Source organism: Pteropus medius, unplaced genomic scaffold (assembly GCF_902729225.1).
Source record: "Pteropus medius unplaced genomic scaffold, Ma_sr-lr_union100, whole genome shotgun sequence".
Taxonomy (NCBI): domain Eukaryota; kingdom Metazoa; phylum Chordata; class Mammalia; order Chiroptera; family Pteropodidae; genus Pteropus; species Pteropus medius.
This window is the reverse complement of record NW_024344437.1, coordinates 2,909,363-2,914,712: the sequence shown is the minus strand read 5'-3', so window position 1 is coordinate 2,914,712 and position 5,350 is coordinate 2,909,363. Positions and strand designations below refer to the sequence as shown.

Sequence of the window (5,350 nt, the reverse complement as noted above, 5' to 3'; positions counted from 1 at the left end):
GTCATTTCGATTGACACCTGGCTGCTACATAACTCTGCCTAGTGAGCATGTGCATACCCAGAATTCTGCTACCTTTGGGGTATTCTTTGGGTAGACCCTGGGCTTGACTCTTATTCCTTTGTTCCCCCCTGTCACTCAAGTCTGACTAGCTACCTAACACCAATACATATTAAAGCTTAGATGAAGTAAATTCTTAGAAAATGTAATTACCAAATCTGACTCTAGAAGAAATAGAAATTGCATCAGAATTAAAATCTTCTGACAATGAAAATGATAGGCCCAGAAAAACAGGTAAGTTCTACCAAATATTTAAGGAACACATAATTTCAGTCTTGTACAAACTATTTATTCCTGAGTAAAAGAAAAATAAAGTTCCTCTTCGATTCGTTTTAAGGAACTAGTGGAACTATGATATCAAAACCTAATGAGTGTAGTTTTTTTTTGAAAGGCAATTATAACCCCATCTCACCTATAAAAGAGGATATAAAAATTGACAAACAAATTCAGCTATATGAAAAATTAAACACATCCTGAGCTAGTAGGTGTAATCCAAGGAATGCAAGATTGATTTAACAGAAGAAAAATCTCAATAAATATAGAAAAATATTAAATAAATATTCAATGTGCATTTATAATAAAAAATACCTGGAGAATAGAAGTGACGCTCTAATAACAAAGTCTCAAAATTCTATAGTATTATCATATTGAATAAATATTGAAAATATTCTTTAAAATCAAGGATATGACAACAGTACTCATTATTACATTATTATTTAAATACAATAAGGTAAGATTGAGAAAAAAAGTATAAAGACTAGAAAGGAAGAAACAGAATTTTCATTCTTCTTAGATAATCTGACCATCTGAATAGAAAACTCAAGTAACTCATGATAAATTATTAGAATTAATAAGATAATTTAGCAAGCTAATACAGGATGAATATACAAAAATGAACTACTTTTCTTTATACCAGCACAATAGCTAGTAAATATAATTAAAATTATAACATTCAAAATAACCTTAAAAATATAAAGTACCTAAGAATAAATATTAGAAAAGACATATAAGATCTACATAGAAAATTGTAAAATTGTGTTGAAAGACTTTTCAGAAGACTAAATAAATAAACAGATATACCATGTTCATGTATTGGATAAATTAAATAATACACATGTAAATTTTTCCCAAATTGATCTATTGATTTAATATGATTTTAGTAAAAATGCTAGCCATTTATTTTATGGTTTTCATTTTTTGTGAAATGTGAGAAGCTGATACAAAATTTCTATGGAAAAGCAAACGACAATAAATTTCAAAGACTCTACTGAAGACGAAGAACAAGGTGGGGAGACTTGTTTTATCAGCAGTTATATTAAGACATTGTGGTATTGGCATAGGAATGTATAAAGAGAACAATGGAATGGAGAGCCCAGGAACAGAACACCATGTCTATAAAAAGTTGTTTTAAAACCAAGTGGGCACTGAAGACCAGAGGAGGAAAGAGAAACATTTTAGTAAATGATGATTTAGGTAATTGATTATCTTGATGGGGAAGAAAATAAATAAAATTAAGCCCCTAGAACATATCATAGTCAAGAAGCAATTCCAGGTGGATTAAAGACTTTCATGTCAACAGAAAAATAATAAACAAATTTGTAGGGAAATATATTTTTAACATCAGGACATGAGAGCATTTCTTAAAAAGACACAAAAGAAGCAAAGAAAGAATAAAGAAAAAAATAACGTACTACCTTAAGAATTTCTATACATCAAAACATATTATAAAAAAAGTGAAAAGATAAGCCATAAACTGTGAGTGGACACAATTTGCAACCCATGTAATTGACAAAGGACTAATATCCAATTTATAAACAGCTTCTACACTAAAGCAACAAATCAACAGAAAACTAGGCACATAGACAAACAAACCTGAACAGGCATTTTGCAAAAAAAGAAACATGGTCAATAAACATAAACAAAAACTCAATCCCCTTAGTAATCAGAGGAATTCACAGTAAAATCATAGTTCACATTTTGTACACTGATAAAAATGAAAAAGTGTCTGGCAATATAAAGTGTGGTAAAGATGTGGATAAACCAGAAATCTTATACAGTGCTGAAAGAGGTGTATATTGGTATAACCACTTTGGAAAACTATTTAGTATTACGTAGCAAAATTGAAGGTAAGCATACTCTATGTGTTATTATATGTACTTTAAATATATACCTTAGGGAAAGACTTGCAGATGTTCTCCAAAAGATAGGTACAAGAATGTTCCTGGCAGCACTATTTATAGCAGAAAGAATAAAAAAGTATAAATAATCCAAGTGTACATCCACATAAAAATGGATAAATCACATGTGATATCTTTTTATAATGATAAACTATACTGTAGTTAAAATGAAAGGAACTACAATTATCTACATTTATTTGGATGAATCTCACAAACAATATGTTGAGCAAAAAAGCAAATCAATTTCCATTTGTTTAATGGGTATATATTCAGAAAATTAAAATATATAAAGGCATTATTTGGAAATTATCTCCTTAAATGCCTGTCTCCCACATTAGACTATTCCTTTAGCCGTTGAATTGGTTAACTAACAAATATTCACTAAGTATAAACTGCATACACACACTGTATTGAAATTATATGTTTCCTGCGTGACACTGTGAAATACTCTTGGATAAGTGTCTATCTTTCCCAACTTTGTTTCCACAGTATTTAGCACAGGGCATTATACATAATAGATGTTTCCTTAGGCTGAGTTCCTCCCAAAGTAGAGCCTGAAACAGTCTTGGGTGTGTAACTGTACCCCCTACAGCCAAAACCTCTCCTTTAATTGCTGCCACACACACCCCCTGCCTCGATTTTAGGACTAATTGAACCTTAGCTTCTTAAATCTATTTGTTCTGTTGTAACCACAAGTTGCCTAAGATCCTAACCACAGACTTGGTGAGTTTGCAATGTTATTGAATCAATACCCTGTGACCTGTCACCCAACGATCTTAGGGGAACTAGAAATAACATCTTAACATAATGTCTTTGTTCTTTCACATAAAAAAATTAAAGAGAATAAGTTCATGAGGCAATGATTTACAGGTTTGCTTTGTAGAAAAAAATGAGAACCAAGACCACCCCAGACGCATGTGATCATCCGATGGCGCCTCTAGGTCTACATGTTGAGATCTTATCGTGATACTAGAAACCCAAGACGTTTACCTTAACTTTTCCCATTCCACTTCCAGTGCTTAAAAACCCCTGAGTCCAATGAGCAAGATGGATTTGAGCCATTTCTAAGTCTCTCATCTTCTTGGTTAGCTCCTTCTCAATCATTTGCTCCAAACTCTGACGTTTTGGATTTTGGCATTGCGAAGCATCCAGCACATGAACCTGAGTTTAGTAATAGGTGCAGTTTACTTGGAAAGCAAGACTAGGAAGCAGCAGTGAGAGAGAAAAAGTAGGAAGGAAAGAAATCTAGTACAAAGATAAATTATCAATTGGCTACTACTATGGACAACTGGAGAATTATTCCACTGGACCATCTGAGAAGCCTTATGATACACCTTCAGATTTTTAATTGTCTTTCCGGTAAAAGGTGGAAGCATTGATCCTTTTGTTTCTCACCCACGTTGTTCAAGGATGGCCATGGCTTTAACTCTCCTTGAGTCTGAGTTCCATATGGCAGAGTGTTTAGCAGATTTCTCTGGAAACCAAATCTGGAAGTAAGATATTCTTGGTACGAAGCCTTAAACCAAGTGTTGAGGGACTACACCTACGGTTGGTGACTGTCAGAGAAATAGCTACAATAAAGGATGGGAACCAGAAGATTTCTGGTGAGTGTCGAATTCAGATGCTCAACAAATAATGGATGAGGACAACTGAAATGATGCAATTAGCTTGAATTTAGGTTTAAAGTTACTCAGGAAGTAATCCCAGGAAACAGAAATGAAGCACTGGCAAAAGAATATCTTCTCTTTACACTCCACCTCTCAATTACAGAGCATACAATACAAAAGTAAATGTCATGTTTCCCCTTTATGTTTTTTTCATAGTCAATATAATTGCACAAATATTATTAGGAAGGCATAATTCATCAAAAGAGTGAACTGTGTTAACCCCAAATCTATCTACTTATACATTAAATTCTGTATTTCCAACAAGTATCAGGAGCCATCTCAGGAGTTCACCTTTAAGTATAAATTATGGATTTAAAAGAGATTGAAATCAACAAAAGCATTAAAATTTCATGATTGAAGTAACAGTTATTAGAAAAAATTATATGTAATTTTCTAAATCTATTGTATCACAACTTCAGATCAAAATATTATAGTAATATATTTTCATTATTACATAATGAAAAAAGAGAACATTTACTGAGGGTCTATTCTATGGCAGCCACTTTGCATGTGTTCTCTCATTTAATCCTCAAAATAACTCTTTTTAGCACCATTTTTACTTATTAAAAAATTATGCTCACTGACAGGTAAAGTAAAATTTCAAAGTTCTCAAAATTTTGTGGTGGCAGAGTAAGATTTGGGAGCAAATCTCTCAAAAGTCAGAGCTCCTTCTGCTATGCCATTACATCTAGAAAGTGCTTAGAGAAGAAACGTATTTCAGGAAAATTAAAATGCAAGGAGGTGGGGAAAATGAAAAAAATGTTGTCGAGGGTAGAGTGACACAGTGCAACTCACGGTTGGAAAACAACTAAGGTAATAAACCTGTCAAGAGAATTTGTCCTACAATGGTTGTGTTTGTAAAGGACTTACCAAAACCCAGAAATCAGGCTGTTCTTTATTTCTTTTCTTCTTAATGTTGGCTATTGTTCAAATTACATGATTCATCACATTGGTAAAAAGTAGATCTAAGATTCAGAATGCTTAATTTGGACTGCGTGCACAGCCTTTATACAATTTTACAACATGCTACATAAACCACAATACTATCTTCTTCTTGTCATTTCTGTTAGACTTATCTCTTAATTAATGAGCAAATAGACCTGTTAATCTTCACGAAGTCAGTGTTGTCTACAGCAATGCTACCCTGAACAAGCCCGATCTCGTCTGATCTTGGAAGCTAAGCAAGGTTGGGCCTGGTTAGTACTTGGATGGGAGACCGCTTAGGAAGACCAGGTGCTGTAGGCATAAAAAATAAAAATAAAATAAAAAGAAGTCAATGTTTTTCCTAAAACCATATACACTCGATTTTCACTACAAATACCACAGCCACCTGGACTAGCTAGACTGTCCAACTAGTTTCCCAAATTAAAAACCAAGAAAGGAAATAATAAATATCAATGTCGAACTCAATGAAATACAAAACATAAAAACAACAGAGAACATAGATGA

At 33.0% G+C, this 5,350-nt stretch overlaps 1 pseudogene; it reads left to right on the top strand.

Moving 5' to 3' along the window:
• Nucleotides 1-5,027: 5,027 nt before the first annotated feature.
• On the top strand, nt 5,028-5,146 carry LOC120610747 (uncharacterized; annotated as a pseudogene).
• Nucleotides 5,147-5,350: the final 204 nt, after the last annotated feature.